The sequence below is a fragment of the Rattus norvegicus genome, chromosome 3 (genome assembly GCF_036323735.1).
Source record: "Rattus norvegicus strain BN/NHsdMcwi chromosome 3, GRCr8, whole genome shotgun sequence".
NCBI classification, from domain to species: Eukaryota; Metazoa; Chordata; class Mammalia; order Rodentia; family Muridae; genus Rattus; species Rattus norvegicus.
The window spans coordinates 5628756-5650502 of NC_086021.1; positions in this window are offsets into that span (position 1 = coordinate 5628756).

Here is a 21747-nt window from a genome sequence, read left to right on the forward strand (position 1 = left end):
TCTGCGTCCCACGTGGAAGGACGAGCTAGACAAGATGGCGCCGGACTTCGCGGCGCCAGCCGACTTCCTTTCAGGAAGTTAACTGTGTGCGCATGTGGAAGAGTGCCTTCGTGCCAGGTCTTTGCCCACTCCGTGGCGTGCCTGATGAGATCATGAGTAAGCGAGCAATCAGATGTGGATGTGCTGTGCTAGGGTGTAAATAAGCGTGCCATGCTGGCGCGCGGAGCTTCCTCCTTAAGATATCAATAAAGTTTGGTTGCAGCTAGGATTCCTATGTCCACACGTGTTTTCTTGCTGGCGAGGTCGCGCGTGGGACAGTATACATCAGCCAACCAAACTAGATAAGATTGATGAAGGTAAGAAGTGCATTCTGCCAGGAACCTGAAAAAGTTATTTCCTGAGAGACACAGATACAGTATGTCAAATACAGAAGTGAATGCTAGTAGCAAACCAGTGAACTGAAAACGGAACTCTTGTTGGTAGATTTTGAAAAAGTATTAGAAGTGCTGAAGGTACTTTCAACACCTTAAGAACAACAATGCCAGTGAACCAGAGCTTCTCATACTATACCAATATACAGAGAAAGGACATGGACTGAGCTATGGCTCCAAATGCACATGTGGCCGACTATGGCCTTTTTGGGCAACATTGGAAAGAGAAGCCCTTGTCATCTTTCAGTTCAAGGGAATGTCATGCGGGAGAAAGGCTGGTGTGAGAAGAAGGAAATGGGAATGGGTAAGGATCTTATGGGCAGGAAACTGGGAAAGGAAATTATATTTGAAATGTAAATATTGAAACATCCAGTTAAAAAAAAGTAGTAAAATTTGCTAAAAAATAAAACAAAAATGAAAGTTATATAAAAAAAGAAAAAAGCTGCCAAATAATCACACATATTGACTCGTGAATCTGAAGTGGTGTTCAGAGTAATACTAGTGGAAAGACTGAGATGATGAAGTCTCAACTAGAAGCACTTCTCTCTCCCAGATATCAGTGTCAAACACAAACTGCATTATAGGTATCCAAAGCATGATGCATTTACACTCAGCTGAGGAGACAATACTTGTCTTTGCTTTGTTTCTTTGGACCTTTTTCTTCAGGGCAAAAAAAGTAAAGCCATGAGCTCTGAGGGGAACAGCTGTGCCCTTCCCAACAACTGGCTTTTGGAATGAAGAAACTGATTATATGAACTCTCTGACTTCCAGGAACCACATCAAGCAGGGAAGTCCAGATGATTCTGAGAGGATTGCAGCTCCTGATTACCATGTGTGGAAGGCTCAGATCAAGGCTGTTTCTTCAGCGAACCCACTCAATCCGTACCCAAGACACACCGAGCTTTCCCGTGGACCACTTATTTCTTCCTTTTTTTATAGAAAGACAGAAGTCCAGCTTCCTTCTCTTTTATCTCCCTCCCAAATGGCTGTTTAGCGGGAATAAGAGGAAAAGAGTTAACCCTAGAGATCCTCAATAAATATCCAAGAGGGGGTTGCTGTCACCATTACACTTGTGACATCACAGAAGAAGCTCGGGCTCTCCAGGATACAAGAGATTTTTCATGGAGGGCCTAATGATGATGTCACTGAGAACGCCATGTCCTACCTGCTGAACAGCTTTCCTTACATCGACCAGATTTGAGGATGCCCTTTCCAGGAGTGTCTCCTGTGACACAATGGAAACCTTTACATACTACATCTCTCTAAAGCTAGAGACCTCTCTTTGCTTCATTAGTACTTACATGTTTGGAATAGAGAGTGTTGGTCAGGGGCTTGGCATGGGTAAAAAGTATCTAAGAACAGAGGGTGGAGGAGATTCTTCTGGATAATAATTCCACTCCCAGGTGCATTCCTGTGACAGACAGTTCAAGTCTCTAGGTTTTCTCTGTTTCCCAAAGTCCAATATTTTCCCTCCAGACGTTTAGTTGAATGAATATCGTATTACATTTTCTTATTGTACATTCTTTGAAAGAGGACTTTATATATATTCCTGAATGTGAACTCAAAAATTCTGTTTTCCAATTTTATTTTTTGCAATGATATTGGCAACAAAGTGGCCCAGCTAAAGCATGAATATAACAATATAAATATTTTATACCTACTTCTAAAGATAATCTCCCAAATCCTTATTTTATACAAAAATCACCAGCCATCAGTAAAGCAAAGGACAACATGGACCCTAGAATGTGGTTCTGAATTTCTTTTAGTCTTGAAAAATTTTGCGTAGAAATTTTTGTGGGTGTATTTGTGTCTTTATCTGTCCACTGGTGGTCCTTCTGGGCTACAAGAGTTGGCCTCTTCATTTTCCATATCACCAACGTAAGTCACATCTTAGGTCACCCATTGATTCGTGGGTACCTCCCTTATCCAGGTCTCTTTCTCTTCCTGGAGGTTTCTTCCACCTCCTCATCTCTAAAAGTTCAAGATTTCCTTTCCTTCTCCTGACTATCGGGTCATATCTCCTGTCCCTTCCCATGCAGGATCCATTCTCCTCTACCTTCCTTCTCCCACCTAGTTCCTTCCCTCAATCTCCCTCCAAGACTATTTTATTCCCCATTCACCTGAGAGTCAATCATCTGCACTTGGGCCTTCCTTCTTGTTTATCTTCTTTGTATCTATGAGCTTTGTGGAGGACGTATTGTAGTTTATGGATAATATGAACTTATTATTGAGCAAATTCAACAACCCTGCTGGATCATATTTTTATAGTAGTATGTTAACATTGAAATTTATAATTTAGTATGAGTGAATGTCAGGAGGAGCAAATTTAAGTAAAAAGCAACTTAAAACATAAATCAAAACACAGATTTTACCAGTTGACATTCTTATAATAATAATACTCTACTACCATGAGTTATTATTGTCTCACAGGTGATTTTTTAAATGATACCAAAATTTGGCAGGCAAGTTATGCTTTTACCAAATAATTATGGATAATATGACTAAGATCAAATAAGATAAATATATTGTTTTCATTTTGATATCACTTGCTGGCATTTTTCCTCAAACATGATGTACAATATAGCATTAAACATTATGGTATTAGTTTTAAATTTTAATATTTATTTTAACCTAACCTATAAAGTAACAGGCTGCTTTATGTTATTTTTGCAGACATTCAACCTCATCCTCGCTTCCTCAGTTCTTTGTTCCCTCCTGCCCTATGACCCTCACCACTTATACTAGTGTCTCTTCATTATTCTTACTTCTACATTCATATCCCACATGCTCAATATCTTCCATACCACACTCTTTAAAGCCCTACTATCTAATCTCTGTGACCTATACCCGCTAAATAAACTCAAACCACCCACAGCTTCTCATAAATACAAGTATATGAAAATGAGATTCTATTATCTACATGAGAAAGAAAACATGGTATTTGCCTTTCTGAGTCTTTGTTACTTACTCGGTATATTTTCTAGTTACATCTATTTTCCTGAAACCATCATAGTTTAGTTTTCCTGGGCTGAATGAAATACCATTGTGTATATTGTCACATTCTTATGTATCTACGTATCAATGATCATTCCTTACTATTCTCAATATAACAGTGTCCCGCGCTACGTCTTGCCAGCAGGAACGACGTGGCACACACAGGATCCTACTGCAGAAAAGCTTTAATGCGTCTTGAGAGGGAGAGCATAAGCTTACAATGCGGAGATGGAGAGTGAGGAATAACCGTCCCTTATATAGGAAACTATCCTCGCCTAGGACGTGTCACTCTCTGACTGGTCGCTGACAATTATGCCAGATGACGTACCAAAACGTACGTGTCCCTTTGAGTAGGGAAGTTACCAGGCGCCTGCGTATTGCCTTTTTTACTAGGTGCGTTCTGCCGGATGCCGGTGCCATCTTGTAATGGAGTTTGTGAGGACAGCTCCTCACATCTGTGAGGACAGCTCCTCGGACAGCTCCTCACATCTGTGAGGACAGCTCCTCGGACAGCTCCTCACATCTGTGAGGACAGCTCCTCGGACAGCTCCTTACATCTCCCCCTTTTCTGTTTTTTTAAGCAAACAGGACACCCAGATATAGGAGGGCGAAGACAGAGGTCATATCCTCCTACAAAATTGGCGAACCTGTACAAGAGAGATACCCTTAGGCTGTTGTTGGGACCCAAGGCACTCCCGACCCGTCGCACTGCCATTTTTCGAGGGAGGGAAAACTGGGGCAGAAACCCTCATGTAAAATGACATGCCTTCCAGGGAGCATATTTGGTAGAACTTCCCTGTGCGATGCTAAGCTCGTCACCCCTCATGGGCTGCTCAAGCCGGACACTCTAATCCTGTGCAATGAACCGAGGTTCTAGGAGTGCAAGAGCTGTCCAGCCGGCGACCTGTTGCTTGAGCATGGTCAACCAGATATCGGCTGACGCTCCTTGTTCAAGGGCTACAAGCGCCTGGGCGATCACTACTTTGTCCTTTCTTGTTTGAGATCTCAATTTGCAAAGCAACCAGAGGAGTAACACTAATCCGCAGCAGAGGATCACTCCAAAAAGTCCCACTCCCACCCATTCCTTGAAATAAGAGACTGCTGAGGTGATCCAGGACGACAATCCCTCCATCAAAGACAGGTCCATTCGGGTAGAATTTACTTGAATGATGGTCGCTCTCAGCTCTCGAAGTGTCTGTTCAAACTCCGAGGTCCAATTCTGTAACAGATGCTGTGAAAGACTCTTAGACAGATTAGCAGCTCGGGTAAATTTGTCATATTATATGGAGGTGACACAAAGGCCTGGGAGTTTTTGCTCACAGCCAAGCTGGGCCAGTGGCCATATAATGTCTAATTGCTCTCGGACCAGATCTATACATTGGTTGACAAGCATAAGGCCTCCCTATGTCTGAGTATTGGCCGAGGCCTGTCTGTCCCGAGCCACAGAGATGGTGGCCGATAAATCATTGATAGTTTGGGTTGTCTGTACTGAATTTGACAAGGCCAATGCCGAGGCAGTAACCGAGGCAGCGACTGCTGTCGTAGCAATAATGCCAGCAATAATAGCAGAAGTACCAAAATCTCTTTTTCCTCTAAATAAGGTCATGGTCCCCGGGGTATCAACAGGGATCGGGATAAAGCGAGGCATGCGGGTAACTACTGCGATATTTTATATGAGTAGCTGTCCAGACAGAGGCAGCAGGTTTGATGTTCCCCATCCAGGAAAATGACAACCATCCCTTTTCGTCCTTTCCTCCAAGTAGCATCGCCATGGGCAGCTACCATTAACCCAATGTAAGGCCACCACCATAGAGAACTGTGGCGTTAGCCACAATGTCCTCCTCACCAGTTCCCCATGTGGCCTCCCTTAACCAAGCAGAAGATTGATTACATAACATAATGCAAGGGAGGTCAAAAGATGTTTTGTTGAATATGCCAAAACGAAGGCTGCCTCATACCAGAGTGCTTTCCATTCCATGTATTGGCCCATGCTGGCAAGGGCTGCCTTAGCAATCATCTGCCAATCAGCTGCTGTCAATGCTGTCATAGCCAACCTGTCGAGTTGTGTTAGAGTAAAGTTGGCCGTGACTCCATACTTTCTAACTGATTCCGCTAATTCCTTAATCTGATTATATTCAACAGGGGCATGGACCCGTCCTTCCTCCGGAGTCTCAAAGATAGGAAATGTCATACTCAGCTTTCTTCTCACCCTCTTGGGGACTAGTGAGAAGGCGCTTGAGCGTGTCTCATATGGAGGAGGCGCCGTTGGTGGCGGCCGCGCTAGAAGGCTTCTATTACTTCCCCTACATTCATCGGGGTAATATCTTTCCTCCTCATATTTAGCTGCTTCCTCATCTAGCTCAGCCTCCTCCTCTGAGTCTAAGGTTTTATTTTCAGAGATTTCAGAACTGTCGAGGTTCAGTGCTTCTAGCTCTTTCACAGGGTATAGGCTGGCTCCCCGTCCTGGTTTATGTGTACAGGAGGAAGTGCTGGAATCTGAAAATTTCAATGCTTCCTTGTCTGTGGACTTACCGGGAGGGCACTTTTTCTTTCTTAGGACGTCTTTTTTCTTGCGCGCGCCCAACCTCTCACTACGTTCGGTTTCTGACAGACTTTCCCGGACTACCTCGAGAGTGTCCTGTCCTACTACTGCTGCCTTACACGTTCCATCCTTTAAACAATTCTTAACCAGCTTCCATATAGCTTTGGTCCCTAGGCGCAGATCCTCTTCCACCAATTTTCTGTCAAGGTCTTTTCCAAGTTTGTTCCATGAGGCAATAGTAAACGAGCCTGAACAGGCAAACCAAGGCGCCACCCTCTCCACCTCCTTCACAAAGTTTTTAAGTGTTCTTCCTCCAAGTTTGATGTCCCTTTGCTTTAACACTGTTTCCAAGGCCATGACCACAGACTGTGAGGATCCCATGATGGGCCAGGAACGCCGGCGGCTTATCTACGTCCGTCTGACAAGGCGTGAGGTGAAAGGGTAGAGACAGACACGCTGCTCTCTTATGTACGGGAGTCTTACACGCGCCTCCCAGGACGGTGCCGCTTATCTACGTCGGCCTTATCGCGTCCTTGTTCCTCAACAGTCAAAATCGAAGGTAAAAGGGAGCTGAGCGAAGCTCACTTATATACGAGAGACTGAGACGCACCTTCAGCTGCTGTGATAGTCCTTTTAACAGCGAAAACGGTGAAAACAGAACATAAAGAGTAGGGTGGCTCCCAGGACAAATACTATAGCCTCAACAAATCCTTCCCAGAGCGGTGACAACCCCAGACCAAAGTCCAAGAGAGGGATGCCTCTCCGAACGTATCTACCTGCAGTTCTGAATCCTCCTTGTCGCCAAGGGATCTCCGAAGGTGCTGACGATGGCGAGGTCTTTCCCGAGTTTTTGGCACCAGACGTCACGCGCTACGTCTTGCCAGCAGGAACGACGCGGCACACACAGGATCCTACTGCAGAAAAGCTTTAATGCGTCTTGAGAGGGAGAGCATAAGCTTACAATGCGGAGACGGAGAGTGAGGAATAACCGTCCCTTATATAGGAAACTATCCTTGCCTAGGACGTGTCACTCTCTGACTGGTCGCTGCCAATTATGCCAAATGACGTACCAAAACGTACATGTCCCTTTGAGTAGGGAAGTTACCAGGCGCCTGCGTATTGCCTTTTTTACTAGGTGCTTTCTGCCGGATGCCGGTGCCATCTTATAATGGAGTTTGTGAGGACAGCTCCTCACATATGTGAGGACAGCTCCTCGGACAGCTCCTCACATCTGTGAGGACAGCTCTTCGGACAGCTCCTTACATAACAGCAATAGATTTCTTTGTGAAAAATGATGAGAAAGCTCAGATAGAGGAGTCAAGATTAATTACTGACAAACTAAGAAAAAATTTCCAAAGATAAAAATTTGTGGCTATGTTAACTAGATCAGTGTATTTTAACATTAATAAAGGATGTGGTATTTATAATGTTTTAATACTAATTAAAATTGTAGAATATTCAATACTTTAGAGAATGCTTATAAAATTGTCCATCACTAAGTTACATTTCCACTAAAATTTTAATCTTTTTATAAAATATTTTGGATATATATATATATGTATATATATATAGAACATTAAGAAGTTACTGTCATAAAATTCAATAAAAAAACCAAAGACTGGTCATATGAGTAAAAAACGGACTAGAAGTTATTGAAAACCTCTCCAGTTAAATTAAGAGACTTAGAAAAAAGATAGCATTTTAATAGAAGTGCACATGTCAAACAAGATACAAGAAAATCCCGAAACTCTACTAAGATGGTTACTATGCATTCCTATGTGCTAAGGTTTCATCAACATGGTATATAAAGGGAAGGTATATATCAGAAAAATATATTCATGTTTAACATACTAAATTTCTTCATAAAACCCAACCAGACACTTCTCTTTTTTGTTGCTTAAAAAGTATGTACAAAGCACGGATTTTGATTATAACACTAACATTTCAAAACTATCATTAAATATGCAAAGATCTTAAAACAAAACCCAGAGTTTTCAGAGCAACCATTCAAACTTAAAAAGGAAAAGAAAACATTTCAAGTACATAGATGTGCGTAATGAAGTCCCCAGCTAACCAGTAATAGACGGGTAAAATTTATTGTTCTATATATTCCATAGAATAGTCTCTCCCAGTTCATTGTTCCTTAGCATACGTTATTGCTTATCTTTCTCTGTTTCTTATCTTCTGAGAGCAGGTGGTATTGGCCTGAAATCCACCATTCTTCATTCACAATGTAAAAACCCTTTAGCTAATCACAGAAAAGCCTTCAAAGTGTATTTACATAGGTTTATTTTATACAAATTCAGCTTATAGTTTAAGGGGAATAGTGATGGAAAACATCTTTTCATACATACTGTTGAGGGAAGCTTGTTGGAATTTCCGAACCCAATGAGCCCATAAAGAAAACACACAATCTGGTTATTATAATTATAATCTATAAACGTGTATTGGGCAGATCTCACGCTATCATAACTTATTCCCCAACCATAAAACCCCTTGCTACATGTGCTTTCTCCAGGCCATATGGATTGTTTCCATCATTCCTTCCTCCTCTTTTTCTTCAGTCCTCTCCCTTCCCCTCTTACCCTCTTCTGACTCTCTACCTAACCCCACCGTCAAACCTCTAGTACCAACTTTCCCCTCCCGCTCTCAGTAATAAGCTCTAGCATTTACTGACTGGTTAAAATGGGAAGAAGGTTCATATGCGATCACCAGAGTCCATGACAGAGGGCTAGTCGGGGAAACCTCCTTTGACGAAGCAGATAAATATCAGGATAAAAATTGCATTTGCTGGGGGAAGAGGAAATCTGTATAATGCTTTCCATATCTATCCAGTGGATTCTGAGAAAATGGGAAATATTCTTCCTAAAGACCCAGCTATACTACACCTGATCTTATATCTGAAAAGACGTGCCATACCGCAAGGACATGTACTCCATCATGTTCCTAGTGGATTTCTTCATAATGAACAGGAAATAGAAATAACCCAGATGCCCCTCAACCAAACAATGGCTACAGACAATGTGGTTCATTTACACAATGGAATACTATGCAGCTATGAAAAATAAGGACATTGAGAAGATGCGGTCAAGTAGATGGAATGAGAAAGTATTGTCCTGAATGAGGTAACTGAGACCCAAAATAACATGTACATACTCACTTAAAAGAGGGTATTAGCCATAAAGTACAGAATTCACACACTACGATCTACGGAACCAAAGAGGCTAAACATGAAGAAAGAGCCAAGGAAAATGCTTGAATTTCACTCAGAAGGAGGAATAAAATAATGAGGGGAGGCAGATGGAAGGAAAGGATTGGGTGGCTGAGGGGATGGGACGGGCAATGGGGTTTGAGAATCATTTCTGGGGACAGCCGGACAAGAGGGACAGAGGGCAGGAGAATAGACTGAATCAGTGACTGTCCAGGGTGGGCGCTATCTCTATGATTATCCTGCAGTCTGCGATGGGTGAGGCTGTCCTGGCGTCCATGAGGGTGACTTTAGCTGAGACTCGGTGCAGTGGGGATACGGAGACTGAAATGGTCACTTTCTGTATCCACAGAGGACCCCAGGTGGAAGGATAAGGACACAAACCCACCCCAAAATTTTGACCTAGAAATTGACTTTTCTATAAGAGACACAGGGACAGAGATGGAAGAGGAAATGAGGGAATGTCGACAGGATACATGACCGGATGTGAGACTTATCCTATGGGCAGACGGCAATCCCTGACATTATTGATGGTCCTTCTCATGTTTGCAGACGGGAGGGTAGCGTTATTGTCCTCTGCAGGCTCCACCAAGAGCCAACTGACACAGAAGCACAGACACACGGACAAATATCGGATGGATCTCAGTGAGTCTCACTGAAGAGCTGAGGGAAGGACTGAGAGAGGCAGAGGAGCACAATGGTCCTCACGTTGGGTCACTAACCCGTCGCCTGTCTGTGGATCCTGTTCTCCTACCCGGCTGCATTTTCAGGACCTGGTGGGAGACGATGAATCTCGTCCTGCAGAGACTTGATGTGCCAGGGGAGAGGGTGCACCCAGAGGGGTCCTCCACTCTCTCAGAGAAGGGGGGAGGGTAGGAGGAGGGACTGGAAATGGTGGGAGCCTGGAGGGGTGTGGTGACAGGGCCGCATTCAGAGTGTTACCTTGTGAATAGATACAAACATTCTAGCAAGGGGCGCAGGCATGACATCACGGGGACTGTGGCGTGACATCATGGGTGTGGGGTATGACATTGTGGGGGTGGGGCATGACATCGTGGGTGTGGGGCATGACATTGTGGGGGTGGGGCATGACATCGTGGGTGTGGGGCATGACATCGTGGGGTTGGGGCATGACATCATGGGTGTGGGGCATGGCATCATGGGAGTGGGGCATGACATCATTGGTGTAGGGCATGGCATCGTGGGGCTGGGGCATGACATCATGGGAGTGGGGCATGACATCATGTGGGTGGGGAATGACATCATGGGTGTGGGGCATGGCATCATGGGAGTGGGGCATGACATCATGTGGGTGGGGAATGACATCATGGGTTTGGGGCATGACATCGTACGGTTGGGGCATGACATCATGGAGGTGGGACATGACATCATGGGATTGAGGAATGATATCATAGGGATGGGGGCATGGTATCATGAAGCTTCATGGAAAATAGTTAGAACTAGAAAAAAAAATCAGCCCGAGAGGGAGCTGAGACTTAGAGACACAAACATTGCGGGCGTTTACCTATGGATCGTATTGGCTGTGAGATAAATCTTATCGATCTACAATCCACAAATGCAGAGAGGACACAGGAAAGGAGGAGGCCCGTGAGGGGGAAAGCACCGACCTCTCTGAAAGGAAAACTGGATCAGATTCTGTGGGTGAGTGAGGACGACTGAGGACAGGAGCGGAAGGTTGGTGGGGACGATGGAGGGAGAGCGCGGTGCAGAGAGAACCAGCCAGAATTAGGGGACACACGGGTTAATGCAGAAACTCGATGGATGCGCTGGTTAATTCATGGTGTCTAGAGGGCAACCTCCGGAGGATTTAATCTGACAGAGAACGCAGAGTCCGAACCTTCAATCCTTTGAAATCGAGCAAGCGGGACCTCAGGGTGGGGATGGGGCACATTTAGTGGAGTCGGTGTCTGAGGAGGTCACATGGAGATCCCTGAATGGCAGACCGAGGCTGGGACAGAGATTATAAAGATATAGCAAATGAGACCTTCCTGGTACCTTAAGCCTCCATCGATGTAAATGCACCCGAAAACCCCTTCCCGCTCTCCAAGGTTTGTGTAGCTCTCGTTCACCCTGAGTAAAATATATGCACACAACCATAGCGCGTCCCTGAACACCTTCTAACAGAGCTGTGACACGGAAATCCTTGGAGCAAACCCCAACACACTTGCAGGCAGAACAAGATTCTGTTGTCCGACTAGTTCCTGAGGCCACTTCAACCTTTTGCATCTGGACACTCTAGGAAGCATATATTAGACATGTGTGTGTGTGTGTGTGTGTGTGTCCTGTGTGCATTTTTATGTGTGTGAGTGTTTGTATGTGTGTGTGTCTGTGTGTGTCTCTGTGTGTTTATGTGTGTGTGTATATGTGTGTATGTGTGTGTCTCTATGTGTGTCTCTGTGTGTGTATTTATATGTGTGTGAATGTTTGTATGTGAGTGTGTCTGTGTGTGTCTCTCTGTGTGTATGTGTGTGTATATATGTGTGTATGTGTGTGTGTCTGTGTGTCTCTGTGTGTCTGTCTGTCTGTGTCTCTCTGTGTGTGTCTTTTTCTATGTGTGTGTGCCTCTGTATGTTTGTGTGCATGTGTGCGTGTGTGTGTGTCTCTGTGTCTGTGTGCATCTGTATATTGGTTATCATCTGTGTGTCTGTGTTTGTGTATATGTGTGTGTATGTGTGTGTGAGTGTGTCTGTCTGTGTATCTGTATGTGTTTATGTGTCTCTCTGTGTGTGTATACGTGTGTGTGTCTGTGTGTTTGTGTATGTGTGTCTGTGTCTGCATGTTTGTCTGTGTCTCTCTGTCTGTGTCTCTCTGTGTGTATGTCTGTTTGTCTAACTGTCTAGGTCTCTGTGTGTGTTTCTGTGTATCTGTGTGTGTCTGTGTGCATATGTGTGTGCATATGTGTATGTGTGTGTGTGGGTGTGTGCATGTGTGTGTGTGCATGTGTGTGTGTATGTGTGTTAATCATGCATAAGCTAACCATCCTCACACAAAGACTGTCTGGATTGCTTTTCTTTTGGAAGGTTGGCAAATCTTTCTCTTGTCCTAAGAAAAGACCACCCTGGATCTCAACTCTCTCTGTGAAGTCATGACAGGTTGAGTGATTTTCATGTATGAGGAGTCTGTCCTTGTGAAAATTGCTTTCATGGATACAAAAACACATCTCAACATTTACTTTCCTTAGTCCGTGATCCCTTGAGGGGATTATTCCATTATTATTATTATTATTATTATTATTATTATTATTATTATTATCATCATCATCATTATTATTACTATTATCATCATCATCATCATATATTATTATTATTATTATTCCAAGATTATTCCATTATATTATTTTTGTGCTGTTACCAGTGTGCTAATATTCACTGATGGCAGGAAGATTTTGGTTCATGTGGGTCCCATTGGACCGCCATGTTTTGGTTCTTGAAACTGAAATTTTTATTTACGTGTTCTCAAGAGCAAATACATGCAAAGACAGAAGGTTCCTTCGTCTTCTACACGACATTGACACCCTCACATAGTCCTCTGATCTATTTGAGAGACAGAATTTAGACGAGCAATGAAAAGGATGGTGACCAAAGACCCAAGTTAGGGAGAAATAAGACAGTTTTTCACAATGTTTCGGGCTTTGGGGATAGGTAGACATTACATAACCATCTTTTCATTCATAGCAGGAAAAGTCAATATTATTAAATAATAGTAGGCAGAAAATTTTAACAACATATGTGTGCTGGCTAATTTAAATTCCCGTATTTCATCTCTAGAACATTATATATTCTCTTTCAGGTTCTTCTTGAAATTCTTTGAAGACGTGAAAACCGGTATGTGTTTATCTGTTCACATTCATAAAGCATGGCCGTCGCTCTAGTGATGGACAGACGACACGACTGTCAAGGGACAGACTGACTTTCTTACCAAAGGAATAAATCTTCATGTTCCCGGAGGCAGTATTGTTCTTAAGTGCAGAAGTTTAAAATCCCCTGAGAATGCTTCCTACAGCTACCATTTGATGTATATTGTAATATCCTAGGATGTGGGTTTGTTCTTTGCATTTTGTTTCAAGTGTTAAGATCTACAAGGAAGTTTTGACTGCGTATACCATTTGGAGATGTTGTCTTTTACCTTTTCTATAAATGGATTCTGGGTTGTAGACTCTCAGGCATTTTCTGATCCATTTCTCACAGCAGGGGCTGCAAGTGAGATGAGTCTTCATCAGGAATAAAGGGAAGAAGACAGATAAGGTAATAGATGACTCCCTGATGTATTTATCCCTGTGAATCTGAGGTGACTGCTGTCATCAACCTGTATATATAAACTTTAACTTTACAACAAAGTACACTCACATGAGTTTAAACCTTTGTACTTTTCATTGTGTAAATATTTGCAATATAGTGAGCTTTCAAAGTAATAAAGTTGTGTGATGTGTGTAACCCATTTAACAGATTCTCTTGTATAACTTAATAGAATATATAAATGGTTTTCCTTCATGTTGAATGTAATGAAGACAGTGACTCTTCTAACAATATATGTTGTAATTCTGGCCTCTATATAATTTAATATGTTCATATCTTGCCTAAACCTCCACCACAATTACTTATGGGATACTTCCTATACTTACTTAGTGTTTTTTCCTAAATATTGACTTTAAAATGCAGTTAGCAGAATAGATATTGAGGCAGATCGAGGGAGGGAGGAAACTGAATGGGAGGGAAGGTAGAGAAGGGAGTGGGTAGGAGGAATTAGGTAGAGTGGGTTTGGAGGAATCAGGTGTAGTGAAAGCAGTAAAAAGGGAATGGAAATCACAAGTGTGGGGTGCACATCTCTAGAAAGTGCCAGAGACCTGGGAAAGGAGAATCCCCAGGTTGTCTATTGGGGTGACTCTAGCAGTGGGGATACAGACCCTTAATTGTCCACTTCTGTAGCCAGGCATGACTCCCAGTGATGTGACAAGGACAAAAATCCACCCACAAAACCTTCAATCCAACATGAACACATCCTACAAGACCTTCAGAGACAGAGATAGATAGAGCAGACATGGAAGGATCGTCCAACCAATGGTTAGCGCAGTGGAGATCTACCCCGAGTGTCCCGCGTGTGACTTTCCGCCAGCAAGAAGCAGGTGGACATTTAGAAATCCTTGCTATGACCAAACTGTATTTTAATCTTAAAGAGAAGCGCCCACCGCGCCAACATGGCGCGCTTATAAACATCCTAGTGCGGCGCACCCACACGTGATTGGTTGTTTACCCATCATCTCATAAGGCACGCCCCGGAGTGGGCAAAGACCTGGCACGAAGGCACTCTTACACATGCGCACACAGTTAACTTCCTGAAAGGGAGCCAGCTGGCGCGGCGAAGGCTGGCGCCATCTTGTAATGGCGGAGGCTATCCTGGCATTCCACATGGGGTGCAGTGGAAGCCAGCGCCATCTAGTGGTGGCAAATGTTATTGCGGCCCTTTACACCCGAGGGCAATCATTGATCCCTGACACTATTAAAGATACTCTATCGTGCTTGCAGACAGATTCCTAGCATAACTCTCCTCTGAGTGACTCCACCCAACAGCTGAGAGAAACAAGAGTAAATATTCACCACTAAACATTAGCTGGAGCTGGAGAGTCTTAAAAAAAAAGGTGAAGAATCGAGATCCAGATGATATGAGCGACTCCACAGGAAGACCAATAGAGTCAACTCACGGGGACTCTTGGGGTCTGCCAAAGACTGAACCACCAACCAGAGAGTGAACATGGACTGAACCTGAGCCCCCAGGACATAGGAAGGAAATGTGTAGCTTTGTCTTTTTACGGGTTCCCCCGATACCGGGTGTTGCCGTACCTTGAAGATGGAGACCGATATTGGGATGTAAAGTGAGTAAATAAATAATGAATTTTAAAGACACAGATATCCCATCTATAAACAACATGTTTTGGGAAAGCCCAATTCTAGTTGTTCGGTACCCACACGAAGACAAGCCTGTGGAGTGCCTATGCCCGTAGAGGCCATAATCCCTTTCATTCTGTTCTTCCATCAGAGTCCCCAAGCTCCACCCGTGGTTTGGATAGTGGGTTTCTGCTTCTGTCTGAGTCAGCAGCTTAGTGGAGTCTCTCAGAGGGAAGCCATGATAGACTCCTGTCTGCAAGCATAACAGAGCGTCATTAATAGTCTCAGAGATCGGCGCTCATCCATGGGGTGGGTCTCAATCTGCACTAACCATTGGTGGATCATTCCTCACTCTCTGCTCTATGCACGGCCCCTGCATATCCTGTGGTCAGAATAAATTTTGTGTCTAAAGTTGGTGTCTCTATCATTCCATTTGGGTTGCTCTCTGGCTCCAGTAGATGGCTTCTTCAGGTCCATATCACTGAGGCTGTGAGTCTCAGCTAAGGAAACACCCATGATTCATGGGCATCTCTTACCCCAGCTCTCTGCCTCTTTCTGGATGTGACCTCTATCTCCCCACCCTATCCATCTAGGCTGCTGTGTCTGTCCTCAGTAGCAGAGGGTGTGATCACAGACACTGGATATGCAAGGTGAGGAGATACCCGTGGGGTCCCCTCCTGCTCAGAGGAGAAAGGGCTGGGGGAAGGATTGTGAGAGGGGTGAACTGGAGGGGGGCAGTGTGCAGCATGTAAAGTGCATAAATAAACAAATAACTATGAAAATAACTAAGTCTACTTGAAGGTAAGAAGCAGGTGTGTGTGCATGCATGTGTGTGTGTTTGTGTGTGTGTGTGTGTGTGTGTAACTAAGTGAATTTGAAGGTAAGAAGCAGGTGTGTGTGTGTGTGTAAGTAAACTTGAAGGTAAGAGCAGTCATGCATTTGTCTGTGTGTGTGTATGTGTGTGTGTCTATGTATATATATATGCATATATATATATATATATATATATGAAGGTAAGAAGCAGGTGGGTGTGTGTTTAATATTAAATTATCACATTTGAGAAAACAGTGGTCTATGCAGAAGACAGGACAGCTTAGGCACTATACTTACAAAAAATGGCGTTTGCTGAAGATGAAGAAATGATTCGGTGATTAATAAATAGCATTATCTGTTCTTCCAGAGGACCTGGGGCCCATCCCCAGCTCCCGAGTGACAGCTCACAAGTGGCAGTAATTTCGGCATCACGGAATCTCACACCCTCTTCAACCTCCTGGACACTAGGCCTGTATGTGCTGCACACGTGAACAAGCACGTGAAACTCTTACATATATACAGCAAAAAGTATAAAAACAGAAGAGCAGTCCCTGGTTGACATAATTTGATTTTTGTGAATATTCATAGTGATGATCACAGTCAAATAAACACTTTATTGATCTATAATGCAATCAAAGCCACTAAAGTTAATGATCACATGGGTCACTTAAAATCTATTTATTTAAAAATTTGCAATAAAAATTGCAGTCATCAAAATAAAATTTTATTAATATACAAATTAATAAACATTATCATTCTCACATAGAGCTGAAAATAATACTTTCCACATATTTGTTTGGCTTCCATAAATATTGAATTTTGTGGTTAGTTTGTTGTTGGTTTTTGTAGGAGTTCATTTCCAGGTATTAACCCATAAACTATATAAACTCATGCAGAATACACTACAGGAACTTAGACCCTCCTGTGTTGAATCCAGGAAGGTTGCCATCTGTTTTCCTTCTTGTCTGATCAATTTTCTCTATGTACATTTCAAGGATATTTTTGTTCTTGGATTCCTCCAGTTTTGTCAAGCTGATAGCTGATTGCTGATAACTGGAGAATATTTAATATTTGAAGGTCATTTTTGAAGCTATTTCCTGATGTCTGCACTATCAATGTTGTAGATTTTCAAATTCACGGCCAAATGAACAGCTATTCAGGGACTAAACATGCTTTATTACTACTATTGATTTGCTTTTTGAAAGAAGAAATCAGAAAGGGACGGTGTTTGGAGTAAGGGACTCTGTAGGGGAAAACAGGAAGGAGGACAGCATTTGAGACATAAATAAATAAAATAAATAAATACAAAAATAAAGCAGAATTCAAACTATACAGGAAAATCAGATTTATTTGATAGGAAACAGTATGGTTTTATATCTTAACGTAATTCCTGAATTTTATATACTTTAATTAATATAATGAGTAATTCTCAAAAATCAGAAAATTAAAAAAAATATGTTACAAGTAACACAGAAAGTTGACCAAATCATAACAAAAATGTTTCTAGAACTGTACACTTTCTATGCCTGTATCCAATCCAGAAATCCAGTAGACATTTAGTTATTGCATGTCTTAAGTCATTCTATTCTGTGATAATTCATTACTATTTTTATATTCTGTGACCACACCTTTGAAGATAAATAATTGCTTTGCTGGAATGTCTCTGAATTTGGATTTACACAGTGATTTTTCTCTTTTAGGTTGAGATTATACGTACTTGACACAGATACCAAAAAGTGTTTCTTGCTTTGCTTATCGCAGTTAAGCATTAGGGGGACGCCTGTCATCTTAACAACACCCAATTACGGAGCAATGAAATTATTTTAAATTATTTTTCCTTTTGTAGATAAAATATTTTAATATATTGTTCTTTTGTATTTCCTATTAAAGTAATAAAAGTTATAGGATAATCACATAAAGCCTAAGGAAAGACTGTGTGTCTCTTCAATACTTTAGGCTTTATTTTCACCATCTCAGTCATTTTTTACTAACATTTTGACCTGAATGGTCTTTACTGCATGTAAGTAGACTCAGAACCATGAGTCCGAGGATTATGTAATTATTGTCTTTCTGTTTGGGTGACTCACGCCTAAAACATTACTGTAGTTTTAGTGTCATGGTAATTTTTTTAATGTCTTCCATATTTTCAGCACACTAAAACGGAATTTTATTTTTGTTTCATTATACTCATAAAGACTCATAATTCTAATTTTATGTTATTTTATTTTCTTGTTGAATAGCAACCTGAATCTAATTATCTGACACTAGCTGACTTTTATATTTGTATTCTGTCACTTGTAAACCCACTTCAATTCCTGTATAATGTGTGCATGCATGCGTGTGTGTGTGTGTGTGTGTGTGTGTGTGTGTGTGTGTCTGTGTGTCTGTGTTTCTGAAACTATGATATTGATGTTGAGAATAATCTGGCTGAAATTCTTTTCCTCCATCCTATAGAAATTAAACAGTGGAGGAGAGACTACTCCTGTTCCAAAATCATAGGCCCTGAGTGCCCAGAACTGACGTATGGACTGATCAAATGGTACACAAAGCAGAGGTTAGCAATTCACTGTCCTGAGAACTACTTAGCAGTTCCAGTCCAATGCAATGAATTTACATGTACTGAGGAATATGGAATTGTAGCATAACGAGCTGAGATCATTTACAAACAATTTCTGGGGATTAGGTTGCTTGTGGGTTTGGGTCAAAACTACTTGAGACCCAATTCTAACCACCCACAAGGAGTTCATAAATTCTTGGTCATCTTCCATACCACATTGACATCCATGCTGAACCCCATCAGCTATAGCTTAATGAACCAAGAATTCACTGCAGCACTGAGAAGAACTCTGGATCTGAAGAAAGTTCTGATAATAAATAGGTAATTATCGATCCCAAAGTTCTTTTTAAAAAGGTGCAAAGACTGTAAAAGAAAAAACAAAGCCTACATAGCACTTTCTTGAACGATGAAGGCTCGTCATTATAGAGGATGCTTCCACCTCAACTTCAGATTGACCCTTCTGTAACGTGTGACCAAAGGATTCAGTGTCCTCAGAAATAGGGTCTTATCATCAAGTTCTGGAGGGCTACGAAGAACAATGGCAATAACCTGTAAAGTTATGAGGGCTTTTGGGATCTCCCTGGTCAGCAACTTTCAGGAAGACATTCCACATCTGGCACTGTGATTTTTGCTTAATTTTGGTTTTCTGTTTCTCTGATTAATACACTCACCAAAGCCAGCTTGGGAAAGGAAAACGTTATTTCATCTTATCTGTTCCAGCCCGTCATCAAGGAAAACTAAGACAGGATTGTGAAACAGGAACTACAGAGACTGCTCACTGGCTTGCTTCTAAGCTCACATTCAACTACCTTTACAGAGTCCAGACACACCCGCATCTGGTGGTGCTGCCCACAGTAGACCAGGCTCTCCAACATCAGTGAAGAGTCAAGGAAATGCCACCTGGACATAGTCAAGGCCAATCTGATGGAGGAAGCTCCTCGAGGGAGGTTCTTTCCTCCAAGACTAGCCATCACAAGAAATCAATGAAAATAAAATAGAAAAGAAATCAATAGCTTCAGGGAGAGCGTGGCTTATCCATGGAGGGTGCCTCCATGTGAACTCAACAGTTGATCTTGTAGAAATATTCTGTAACATGTTTTTTAACCCCTCTCACCAAACCCCTTTCTAACCTGATCACCTAAGGGGAGATGGAGTGGAAAGTAAGTTTTGAAAAAATAATTGGAGCAGATGGAAATGCTTCTTGGAAATAAAGCAAAAAAGGAAGCATTTCTGCATCCTAGATGCTTTCCTCGCATCACCTGTGCAAAGATAATAAAAACCGTTACGTTCCAGGTACAATAATTTCCAATGTTACAAATCATATAAATAATACTGCTTATCATTCATAAAACACATTGGCACTAATCGTTTTGATGTGTTTTTCTAACTCACACGTAATGTAGATCTGATGAACTGGAATTGTTCGCCTGCTCATTTATACATGAGGGAAGTGAGGTTTAAAGGTCGAGACAATTTCCCAATACTCTAAGATAATAAATGGCAGAGTAAGACAGCCGCACTTTCTCTGGCTTCATGGCATGGCCTCGTGAGAAATGCAAGTCAGGGTACCTTGGCAGGGAATTCCAAGGATCAGTACATGGCACCTGAAAGTTGTCTTGGATGCAAGACTGGGAGTGATGCTCAAGTCAGTCGAGCCCCAGCTCAGGATTCCTGAAACAGAACACCAGAATATGTTAGAGAGCGAGGAGACTAAACTAAACATCTGGGAGTCCTCAGCAGATTGTAGAGATCCAGGGCTGAGGATTCAAAAGTATGTTGGTCTTTGTGGGGGTGGAAATGAACATTTATTTAGATCCCCACCTCCTACTATGTGCTACTACAGTGGAGGCAATGCCTTAAGTCCAAGGGTTTTTTTTTTTTTGTTTTGTTCCTGTGTATGTGTGTGTGTGTGTGTGTGTGTGTGTGTGTGTGTGTGTGTGTGTGTATACATGCACGTGGAGTGTATAATGTAGGGACTAATCCATTTCTCTTCTACCTTATTCATTGAAGCAGCATTTCTCACTCAAACCCAGAGTTCACCAATATGACTAGTCTTGACAACTATCTTGCCCTGGGGATCTGCCCTATCTCTACCTCCCTGGACTGGGATTCTATGTGGGCCATAAAGCCTACCCATCATTTACCTGAGACCTATGAGCCATCTCCTCAACTGCTAAGGTTCAAGTCCCGGTGTTGGACCCGTCTCCTTTACTTTTGTTTTGTTAGTCTTTTTTTTTTTGTTGTTTGTTTGTTTTTCCGTCTTGGTCATAATATCAGAACCAGGTTAAGGTATGACTGTCTCACTCAAACAATCACTCAAATCCCTCCACACAAATGTGTTCTAATTAGGAGGAGGACTCTGCTGACTCTCTGTTCTGTAAAGTCTTACCTTAACAGATGAGTTAAAGGATGGGATTATCCTAGTGGGTGATTGTGGATGCTGTTGTTGATGTTGAGGGAGGCTGGCAAATGAGGGGACACAGCTGAGTCACTTATAATAATAGAGACAAAGCTGAGTGTGGTAGTGCATACCTATATTCTCAATACTCGCGAAGATCACAAGTTCAAATCCAGCCTGGGCTACATAGTAAGTCCAAAGACAGCCTGGGCTACATAGTAAGTCCAAAGAGAGCCTGGGCTACATCGTAAATCAAGGCCAGCCTGGGCTACAGAGTAAGTCCATGGCCAGCCTGGGCTACATAGTAAGTCCAAAACTAACCTGGGCTACATAGAAAGTCCAAGGTCAGCTTGGCCTACTTACATGAATCTTCTCCAAAAAACAACAGGGTTTTTTTTCCTTTTTGGTTTCTGTCTCTCTTATTTCTTCTACACTGATACCAGTGCTGTAGTTTGGGGGTGTGGGCGAGAAGTTTCATCATGTCTGATGGTCCAGGATCTCCCAAGCAGCACGGCAAACCAAACAGTGCAGCAAACAAGTCTGTTTCGATTTTTGAAGAAAAATATGACACATGGGAAGTGCTGTCTGAGGAAATGGCTCGAAGATGGGACCACACCTCGGGAGACTGGGCTTGGATATTGTGCTAGTTTCCTCATTTGAAAAACAATGATGTTCTCAACCAGAGTCTCTGTTGGGAATACAATGCTTTGCTTCCATTTGAAAACTGCATAGTCTCCATATGGCAACCCTGGATATCTTGTCTGATATTAAACAGATTATAGGAGAGAATAGTTGAGTATAAACACTGTCATTAAAAAGTGTTTAAATGATGAATAATTTTTTTTTAAAATTTTGTCTGTGGTACCAAGTTCAGTGTTCTGCATAAACTCTAAAACACGGC